Here is an 11708-nt window from a genome sequence, read left to right as displayed (position 1 = left end):
AGTAATTTAGGGTTCTGCTTACTGCAGAACAATGTTTAGAGTTCTTAGAGAGAAGTGCGACTTACAAGAGTTTCGTGGTGGGATCACTGTATTATTTACTGCATGGGGGAAATATGCCAAGCCAAATGTTGCTGACCTTCTCTCCAGGTGCCTGTATCCGTTCACAAAGCAAACTGTCAGCGTCTTCCCTCCCTGATAACCGTTTGCTCCAGGGGCTGTGTCTTGGAGCTCCGGAGGCAAACTCTCAGGCGAGGCCCGTACCCGTCGTGGTGCAAACTGTTCAGGATTCTTCTCTCTCTGATAACTGTTCATTTCGGAGTCTGTATTTAGAGCTCTGAAGGCAAACTTTCGGGGGACTTTTTTGTCGTGTTGCTCGTGTAAGTGCGCTGTAAAACCTTCTCCCCACTTTTCCCACTCGTGCTGCGAGCAGCCCTGTGCTTCCCCCCTCCCTCCCTCTTCTCATGGTTTTTTACTTACGAGATGGGGTCGGAAATGACTGATTTCAGTTGTGTTCCTAAGAAATCGGTATTGGGAGGTGTTTTAGAACATAGGAAAGCACTTGGAAAGATGAGGAAAGAGGATCTTGTGAAATATTGAAATCAGTGGTGGCTGCTATATAACTTAAATGATCGGGAAAACTGGCCGGAGAATAGAACGTTTAAGTATCTTTAAGTATAACACAGCAATCATAGATGTCTTCCTTGTTGGCCTGTTTTCTTTGTGGGTATCTGTTTAAGCATGTTGCAGTTTTAGTAGGTCTTTGTCTGTTGTGTGGCACGGTGAGTTCGCAGACTGGTAAATAATGAGAATCCATGGACTCAAAATGTGTGTTTTGTGATAATACAGAAGATCATGAGTAATTTAGTTTTTTACTGCGTGAATGTGATGATAAAATTTTGTGTGTAATAGCCGTTACTTTTCTTTCTAGCATGCTAGCTTTATTCCAGCATTCAGACTTGTGCAACTCTGTGATAGGCTGTGTCTCGTCTTGGTGTACTAAATTTGGCTCTTTTGTATGCACACCAAGTAAAGAATCCTGGTTTTGGAATAACAGTTGTAGCACGCCAGATGAGACACTAATAAAAGCCTTGCCCAGCCCAGCTTGCTAGGGCAGTGGGGGGCAGGTGCTGACTGGGCTCCAGCGCGCACTGACCTGTTTTGTCAGGGAGACCCAGCATCACCTCTACCTGGCTGAACAGTAAGTAGCCCAAAGGTGCAATGCAAAAATCAAGATATTGTCTTGAATAAGTGTAACTGTGATCCATCTGCAGATTTGAACTTGGTATTTGGTTTTCATATCTGAGCTCAGTATTTCAGTTTGCATATATATATATATATATATATTTGGTACCAAAAGAATTTTGTTAGGGGAGATAATTACAAAATGGGAACCGGTTCTGCTACTAAAATACCACCTTGCTCCCCCTTAGGATGCATCCTTACACATTAGAGTAACTTTTGGGAGAATATTCTGATAAAAGAAAACTTGAAACGATATTGTACTTGAATGTGGCTTAAATGTGGAATTCTGGGGTTTAGTGCTGTATTGAACTTGATGTGGTTCTGCAGAACTTTGGAAAAAATGGGATGAAGTACAGTACAGTAAGTTAATTTGCTCTTATTGTTATCTAATAGTTTTGAGACCAGAAAAGAATTTAAATTGTTAAACTCTGATCGGTATTGTAAAAACAACAACAACAACCAAACAAACAAACCAACCTAAATGCTATGATGTGAACTTGGTATTGTATGAGGTTGTATTTAAAAGTTTCTAGAATATGGACTGATTTGGATCTAGGAAAACAGAATAACGGATTGATGTTTAATATGCTGGGTTTTGACATCTGTAAATTGTAAAAGGTAAATGAAGCTAAGGATTGTAGCTATTGCTGAGCTAATTGGAATTGCATGTAAAGTGTATTATGTTTGGAATGAAATGGGAACACAAAAATCAAAATATCCCAGGCCTGTGCTGTACAGCTTGAACAAAAATTTCAGGCCTGTGCCAAGCTGCAAGAGAAACTCAGCTCATTGTAACCCAGCAGTCCGGCAACTCCTCCTTAGCACCAGCGATTGCACCACCTGCGTGGCCTTGGTTATATCTAAACTGCAGCAAGAAGAAAAAAAAAAAAAAATGGAAAAACCTCATTGCCCGCTGCTAAGTGGAGAAATGGGGGCTTTATTTCCCCCTCCCCTGTCTTTTTTTCCTAGAGTGTTGTCATCCATCCTTGTTGTGGCACTACGTTGCTTCTCGGCTCTGAATCAGGGGTTGTCAGTGCTGTTTCTTTTTGCTTCCATCTCGTCTCAGGTTCCGGCACATCTGGGGAAGGAGCTCATCATTTTGCCTCCTTGCTGAAGTCGGTCTTTTCACACCGGTCAGCTTTGGGGGGTCAGAGTGCTGAGTGCTTCTCTGGGTCAGACTGGTGCTGGTTTGGGTGTGGAGTGGAACCAAGCTGGTCTGATGTGGAGTTTGGACTGATTTGTTTTCACGCTGGGCTGGAGCTCTTACCATCTCAGATCGGGGCGAGAGGGAGGCTTTATTCCCCCCGTACCCCCCAGCAAAGTTACTGCTAGAGAACTGTAATACTGCATGAAGGAGTCTGAGGGTGAAATTTAAAGGCATCGCCAGTGGATCCATAGTTCTAATGAAGCTGGGAAATTAAACCAAAAAAAAATTTTTAATAGACTTATTCTGTGGTAACCAGTTGTACGAGACTTCTTAGTAAATTCACCGTGCTAGTTTATGAGATCATGGGAAAGGACGAAAGGAAGGCCATTTTTTTGAAACCAATGGAATGCCAAATTTGGAACAAAGTTTTACCAACTGAATTCTCGTATTTGCCAGAAAGCCCTACACCTCTCTTAGGTCAAGATTTGTTAAGTAAATTGTAAGCTCAAATAATGTTTTCTGAGAATTCTGTTTAGTTGCATGTCCTACAAGAAGCTGCTTGGAAGGTGCAGATCTGCTTGCTACAAGTGAGAAATCTCGAAGGAAATTTTGAATGCTGTATATTCATCAGTATTGGCAGCCAAAGTATCGGTAAAGCCAACACTACATTGATAGAACTGAAACGGGACTTCGATCCGGTAAGGGAAAACAATATCCAATAAATATGACAGCCAAAATGGAGTTAGAGACTTTGATGAATAACTTTATGACAGCCTTACAGGCTGACTGCATTCGACTGACCTTGCAGATTTGTCTGTTCATAGCTACAACATAGACACAACCTGTGGCTATTGTGGGACAGTATAATGAGAATGCTAACAGACTGATATACAGATTGTTACTCTGATCAAGAAATGCAGGGAATGAATTTAAGTCTTAATAGGCCATGATCCTTTTGTCATATATGTACCATCTGTGAAATCTAATTTTGATTTTTTTTATTTGCAGTCTATGTCCTTGTAAATTGCAGCAGTGGATTTTCTTGACAGTATAGCTCTTGGCATGCCTGAATGTAAATTGCTGCAGAACCTGCAAGTCTTTCACATCAGGTCACAGGCTATACTTGTATTTGGTCTGAGCCCACATGCTTACACAGTTTTTGTTGATGGTTCAGGGAAGTCTCATAAAGCTGTAGTGGTCTGGTATGAAGATAACAACTGGCATCATTCTGCAAAAAGTTATTGAAGGTTCAACCCAATGAGTAGAACTTGGCGCAGCTTTACGTTACTTAAAGCTTTTTAAGGAGGAACCTCTGAATTTGATTTGTGATTCTGAGTATGTAGGCAAGGTCCAACGCATGCATCCGATTCTGAAAATTTTTTTTTAGAACAAACTGGGGAGAAGCAGGGGAAACACCACAAAATTGATTGTCAAAAGCATTGTATGTGATGAATCACTTATATCTAAGTGGTGCAGCCCAAATTCCCCCTATGATGAAACACTTTGCAAGTATGACCCAAAACCATGATAAATCAGAAAGAACCTACATTAGTTATGATCAAATCACTACTTAATGGTCAATGGGAAGGGCCACATCCATTGATAACCTGGGGGAGAGGCTATGCTTGTGTCTTTACAGATCAAGGGCCACAATGGTTGCCGGTGCAAAATGTGAAACCTGTGTTATCTTCCTGACGATGATTGCTGCAGCTGCTGGGTTTTGGATGCCTGCACAGAGAGACTAACGTGTGGATTACTTTAGCCAACACGACTGGCCAGGACTCCATATGCCTAGCTATGGCATCTCCGAAAAACCCGTTCCACACATGCTTGGTTGGCATCTCCCTTGATGACTACAGCAGCATCACACAACTGTTTCAAAATAGTGGTCGGTGCAGAGGCATTGCAACGAACTGTAATAATACCGACATGGCACTTTGGATTAATTGCCTCCTGGAAGCAGATATTGAACCACAGGAACTGGAATTGCTGGGATCTATGCCCAGGGACGCTTGTATCCAATATACAAGAGCATGAATGGACAAAACTGCAAAATGTTAATGCTGCCCTTGGTGACTATAGAAATGAAACTCGATGGTGTAATGCTTCGCAGAAGAATCCAAGGGGTGCTGTTGGTAATGTGGGACAGCGACCTCGAAAACTGCTGTATGGTGTATTCTTGATCTGCGGAGATAGAGCCTCGCCAGGAATTCCTTCTCATGCTGTTGGAGGACCGTGTAGTTTGGGACAATTAACTCTCTTAATGCCCAATGCATCCATGATAGTGGATCACAGAAGAGCAACACGGGAAAAACGTTTTTTGCATAGATATAAGTCAAAGTGTGATGATAATGTAGATCTTTGGGCATCGGGACTAAGGGGTTTAGGATCTCTGGTACCTGGTGTTGGCCCAGCTCAAGCTTTAGATACTTTAGAAAAATTAGGATGCTGGCTAGCTAAGCAAACTAACAGAACTTCCAAGGCTTTAAGTGGACTTTTGTTAGATGTAGATTCTGTAAGACATGCTGCACTGCAGAATAGAGCCGCAATAGACTTTTTGTTGTTAGCTCAAGGACATGAGTGTGAAGATTTTGATGGTATATACAAGAAATTGCTTAGTGGTTGAGGGCTTTCAGGGTGGTTGTTATCAGTAGTGAAAACAGGACTGGTTGTTTCAATGATTGCTGTGGTTGTGTTACTAATGTTGCCATGCATGATTTCTCTGCTGCAAAGGGCCCTGCAGCGGACAATGAAGGCAATTTTTTTAGCATAAAAACAAAAAAGGGGAATTGTGGAGGACTACGGTGGGTCCGTGGATTCCCTGACAGAGAGCATGGGAACAGAGATCAGCCTGGAAGATATTAAGGCCTACCCATGAGAAAGATGGGAGTAAAGGAGTATCCAGAGATACCAAGGTGTACCCCTGAGACAGAAGGGAGTAGAAGAGTAACATTGATGATCGCAACATTTGCCAATGAGATGTTACTGCTGTTAACTTGTAACCAATAGTGGAGACACATGAATTGGTAAAACTGTATAAAAATGCACTTGTGGCAATAAACGGCATCTACTACTTTCATCCTGGAAGAACTCGGTCTATGTCGTTTGTCCATCTCAACCACGACAGCTGAATGGCAGCACAGCCTCTGCTGTATCAACCACTCCTCCCCTAGCGCGGGCCAAATGCAGAATTTAGTATGAGCAGGAGCAGATTGGGCTCAGCTACCTAATGGCTTCTCTGCCTCTGTCTTCACCAGCAAGGTCTCCCGGGCCTTTGTTCCTGATGGCAGGAGTTTGGAGAACAACCAGGTGTGGATGGATCAAGTCGGGGGTTACTTGAGCAAACTGAGACACCATTTCAGAAATCGAGCTGGGTCATTTGACCAGCTCCCTCAACACAAGAACCGGTCTGCTGTGGCACCTGAGATTCCGAGGAACACGCACCTTTTAGTCCCCAGGATTTTGATTCCTCTTGCGGTGTCCCGGTCTATCTTCTGACCCATGTTGTGCTGTAGGCTGTAAATTGAATCAAAAGAATGCCACCGCCTGGGGTAATCTCACTTTCAGTGCTGAAATTTGGGGCAAATGGAGGGAGCTCAGAGCTTCCAGGCTCCCTGCTGCACAATTAGGACTTCAGAGACTGGAAAAGTAGATAAAGGTCTTGTATCATAAAAAATGTTGTGCATCAAAATTTGTCCTCCTTTTGCTTTTCACCACTCTGGGACCCGTCCCTTGGCATTTTTTGGCAAAAAAATCACTATTCACACACACACATTGGTAATAAAGATAAAATATAGAGAATGGAAATTATTTAGCGGAAATACTCTCTGAGAGGTGTTAAATGGTAACAGTTACCAATTAAAGAAAAAGCACTATTCTAAAACCTTCATGCCAGAGATGACACACCATGAACTCACAGGTATCTTGTCAAGTAAGACAATGACAGGAACCAAACTAAAGAAATTAAGCTTATCAACATCAAGAAGAAGTAAGTGGTTTAGAGCGTGTTGCTGTTTTTACTGACAGTAGAAATAAGTCCATAATGTGGTGGGTTGACCCAGCTGGTCGCTGGGCCCCCACCCAACCGCTCACTCACTCCCCTCTCCTGGGGAATGGGGAAGAGAACTGGAAGGGCAGAGTGATAAAAACTCACATGCAAGATAAAAGTCAATTTGATAACGAAGCAAAGTAATATCATGATTTAATTCACTTCAGGATTCCGGTTTACTGTGGAGTCCAGCCCAGGACTCCCGGCTACCTGCCTTGCAGCCGCTGGAGCCGCCAGCTGCACCCACCGCTCCCAAGGCTGTGCTACCCCGGGAAATGCAATTTCTACTGTCACACCACAATTCTTGTGGGACGTGCAACTACACAGAATTCTCGGAAAACGTTATTTGAGCTTCCCATTTACTTAACAAATCTTGACCTAAGAGAGGTACAGGGCTTTCTGGCATATACCAGAATTAATGTGCTAAAACTTTGTTCCAAATTTGAAATTCCGTTGGTTTAAAAAATGGCCTTTCTTTCTTTCTTTCCCATGATCCCAAGAACACGGTGAATTTACCAAGAAGTCTCTTACAACTAGTTACTACAGAATAAGTCTATTAAAAAAATTTGTGCTTTAACTTCCCAGCTTCATTGGGATTAGGGATCTGCTGGGGATGCCTTCAAATTCCCTCAGTCTCCTTCATGCAGTGTTAGAGCTCTAACAGCACTATCGCTGTGGCGAGGGGACAAAGCGCCCCCCCTTTCGCCACTTTAGCAGCAGGCAGGCAGCTTTTTCTAGTTTTCTCTTTTCTCGCTGCGGTTTAGACACAGGCAAGGCCACGCGGGCGGCGTAATCGCTGGTACCAAGTGGGAGCTGCCAGGCCCTGGCAGACCCCTCGGTTACAATGAGCTGAGTATTTATTTATTTACAATGGGCTCTGTCGGGCTCTACTGGGCCGTGTCGGTCTCTGTCGGGCTCTGTCGGGCTCTGTCGGGCTCTGTCGGGCTCTGTCGGGCTCTGTCGGGCTCTACTGGGCCCTGTCGGGCCCTGTCGGGCCCTGTCGGGCTGTGTCGGGCTGTGTCGGGCTCTGTCGGGCTCTACTGGGCCCTGTCGGGCCCTGTCGGGCCCTGTCGGGCCCTGTCGGGCTCTGTCGGGCTCTGTCGGGCTCTGTAAATAAAATCAAAATTAGATTTCACAGATGGTACCTATATGACAAAAGGATCATGGCCTATTAAGACTTAAATTCATTCCCTGCATTTCTTGATCAGAGTACCAACCAGTATATCAGTCTGTTAGCATTCTCGTCATACTGTCCCACAATAGCCACATGTGGTTTCTATGTTGTAGCTATGAACAGACAAATCTGCAAGGTCAGTCGAATGCAGTCAGCCTGTAAGGTTGTCATAAAGTTATTCATCAAGGTCTCTAACTCCATTTTGGCTGTCATATTTATCAGATATTGTTTTCCATTACCGGATCGAAGTCCCGTTTCAGTTCTATCAATGTAGTGTTGGCTTTACCGATACTTTGGCTCCCAATACTGATGAATATACAGCATTCAAAATTTCCTTTAGGAAATTTAGCATTTAGGTTGGTTGGTTTGGTTGGTTGTCATTGTTGTTTTTACAATACCGATCAGAGTTTAACAATTTAAATTCTTTTCTGGTCTCAAACTATTAGATAACAATAAGAGCAAATTAACTTACTGTACTGTACTTCATCCCATTTTTTCCAAAGTTCTGCAGAACCACATCAAGTTCAATACAGCACTAAAACCCAGAATTCCACATTTAAGCCACATTCAAGTACAATATCGTTTCAAGTTTTCTTTTATCAGAATATTTTCCCAAAAGTTACTCTAATGTGTAAAGATGCATCCTAAGGGGGAGCAAGGTGGTATTTTAGTAGGGGAACCAGTTCCCATTTTGTAATTATCTCCCCTAACAAAATTCTTTTGTTAGCAAATAGATATATATATATATGCAAACTGAAATACTGAGCTCAGATATGAAAACCAAATACCAAGTTCAAATGTGCAGATGGATCACAGTTACACTTATTCAAGACAATATCTTGATTTTTGCATTGCACCTTTGGGCTGCTTACTGTTCAGCCAGGTAGAGGTGATGCTGGGTCTCCCTGACAAAACAGGTCAGTGCGCGCTGGAGCCCAATCGGCACCTGCCCCCCGCTGCCCTAGCAAGCTGGACTGGGCAAGGCTTTTATTAGTGTCTCATCTGGCGTGCTACAACTGTTATCCCAAAACCAGGATTCTTTACTTGGTGTGCATACAAAAGAGCCAAATTTAGTACACCAAGACGAGACACAACCTATCACAGAGTTGCACAAGTCTGAATGCAATGAATGTGACACTAATAAAATGCAGTGAATGAGACACTAATAAAAGCCTTGCCCAGTCCAGCTTGCTAGGGCAGTGGGGGGCAGGTGCCGATTGGGCTCCAGCGCGCACTGACCTGTTTTGTCAGGGAGACCCAGCATCACCTCTACCTGGCTGAACAGTAAGCAGCCCAAAGGTGCAATGCAAAAATCAAGATATTGTCTTGAATAAGTGTAACTTTGATCCATCTGCAGATTTGAACTTGGTATTTGGTTTTCATATCTGAGCTCAGTATTTCAGTTTGCATATATATATATATATATTTGGTACCAAAAGAATTTTGTTAGGGGAGATAATTCCAAAATGGCAATGTTTTAGAAACCCCAACTCAACTGGAGAGCATCTTGGGAGGGGTCGAGCTGCACTTACCCAGAGAAGACATCGCCAATAGCAGCAGCTGGAGGAAAGCCAGGAGAGATCGGTGTCGAGACGACAAGAGCAAGGAGGCTGCAAAAGGGAGAGAAAAGAAATCACTGATGTGGCCACCGCCCGATGGAGTCCTGTCCCTTGTGGCTGCCTTTACAGAGGGCAGCCCCTCCACAACGTCACAGATTCACACAGGTCGTGGCTCCTTTTTGTACTGCTGTGGCACAGAAAGCCGAGATGGATCACAGAGAAAAATTTAAAACAATTTCACAAGCTAGTGAGGCCACACAGGGGAAAAAAATCTGCAAAAAGTGTCCCTGAATTTATCATTCAGCTACATGTGACACGTGTTTGACAAGATTATTTCTTCTGTCAGAAGCGATTTGCTGATCACCAAGTGATAGATATCGGCAGTGGGAAATGATCTCTTGAAACTTAAAGAAAGGGGGCTGCAGGAGAAAGGAAACTTTGGGGTTTCTGGCCAGCTTGAGGTGGCTTGTTGCTGGGATTGGAGATGAGAGGGCCTGGGATGCTGTGGTGGGGCAGCCTTGGCTGGCAGACCAGCCCCACATACCCCTCAGTAGGATGGGAATAAAGAATATGATGAGCAAAAGTAAGATAATTCATGGGCTGAGATTAAAAATAGTAAGATAAGTAACGGAAAGAGGAAGAGAGAAAAAACCGGAACACGTGATGCAAAGACTCATAGGTTGCCACAAGCACAGTGAGATCCAGCAGACCCTGAGTGATGGCTGCCTCTCCAACTTCCCTCCCCTCCCTTTTTATTGATGAGCATGATGTTATGGGGCATGGAATATCTCTTGGGACAGTCAGGGTCCAGTATCAGTACCAGTGCAGGTTGGGGGTTGAGCTGCTGGAAAGCAGCTCTGCGGAGAAGGACTTAGGAGTTCTGGTTGACAACAGGTTGGCCACGAGTCACCAATGTGCCCTTGTGGCCAAGAGGCCAATGGCACCTTGGGGGGCATTAAGAAGAGTGTGACCAGCAGGTCGCGGGAGGTGATTTGTCCCCCTCTGCTCTGCCCTGGTGAGGCTGCATCTGCAGAACTGGGTCCAGTTCTGGGCTCCCAGTTTGAGAAGGACAAGGAATTACTGGAGAGAGTCCAGTAGAGGGACACAAAGATGCTGAGGGGTCTGGAGCATCTTTCTGATGAGGAGAGACTGAGAGAGCTGGGGCTGTTCAGCTGGAGAAGCTGAGAGGGATCTGATCAATGTTTATAAATATCTCAGAGTGGGTGTCAAGAGGATGCACCAGGCTCCTTTCAGTGGTGCCCAACAACATCCTGAGGGGCAACAGGCACAGACTGAAGTACAGGAGTTTCCATCTAAACACAAGGAAAAATTTCTTTACTCTGAGGGTGCCAGAGCTTGGACCAGGCTGCCCAGAGCGGGTGTGCAGTCTCCTTCTCTGGAGACATTCAAACCAGCGTGGACCGACCTGTGCGATCCGCTCTGGTGACCCTGCTCTAGATGTACCTGCGTTAGCAGGTGGGTTGGAGTAGATGATCTCCACAGGTCCCTTCCAACCCCAACCATTCTGTGATTCTGTGAGAAGAGGAGACTCTGGGGAGACCTTATTGCAGCCTAAAAGGGGCCTGTAAACAAGATGAGGACAGACTTTAGAGCACGGCCTGTTGTGATAGGACAAGTGTGATGGTTAGAACTAAAAGAGAGGAGATTAAGACAAGATATAAAGAAGAAACTGTTGCCCCTGAGAGTGGTGAGAGCCTGGCCCAGGTTGGCCAGAGAGGTGGCGGATGAACCATCCCTGGAGACATCCCAGGCCAGGCTAGACGGGGCTCTGAGCAACCTGAGCTGGTGCAGATGTCCCTGCTCATGGCAGGGGTTAGACTGGATGAGGTGTGAAGGTCCCATCCAACCTGAACTGTGACTCTACGTAGAAACCCAGGATGAGGTCTCAGCTGGACCCGAGAGGCGACAGATGCTGTTGGGTGACGTGGGTTGTGCTGTTCCAAGTGTGAGGCAGCAGATCCCATCAGTGGTTTTGTGCCAGCAAGTGCCCCTCCCACATTGAGAATTTGAACGTCGGATCCTTGGGAACGGGGTGGGATGAACACGGGACGAGGACATGTGCAGATGCATGTCCCTTCTGTGCAGCCCCCACTGATAAAGCTGAAAAATCAGAGGCGAGATGGAGGCGGACCTGAATGTTTAAAGTCCTGGAGTGCAGTTTTGACCTGATATGGATCTTCCTTAGATCATAAACTTGTTTCACCCCCTGTCTGTGATGAACTGGCCCTAGTCTGGCTCTCAAGGCAGGAACCAGTGTGAAAAAGGAAACAGAATGACCAATCAGAGCTGATCTACACTAGAAAGAAAATGGTGGAAGTGATATTTAACAGCCAGAGCCATTTGTCACACTCAAGGTCACGTGTTGGGAACGTCTCCAGGACCACCACGGCAACGAGTTTTCAGCCAAATGTTCTTCATATCCTGAGAATATTGATTTGCAGCTGACGGGACAGAACTAATTGCATCAGCTCAGCCAAGAAATATGTGAATTATATGAATATACAGAATTCTAGGTGA

This window comes from Caloenas nicobarica, unplaced genomic scaffold (assembly GCF_036013445.1).
Source record: "Caloenas nicobarica isolate bCalNic1 unplaced genomic scaffold, bCalNic1.hap1 Scaffold_83, whole genome shotgun sequence".
Taxonomy (NCBI): domain Eukaryota; kingdom Metazoa; phylum Chordata; class Aves; order Columbiformes; family Columbidae; genus Caloenas; species Caloenas nicobarica.
Note: the sequence above shows the minus strand (reverse complement) of the source record.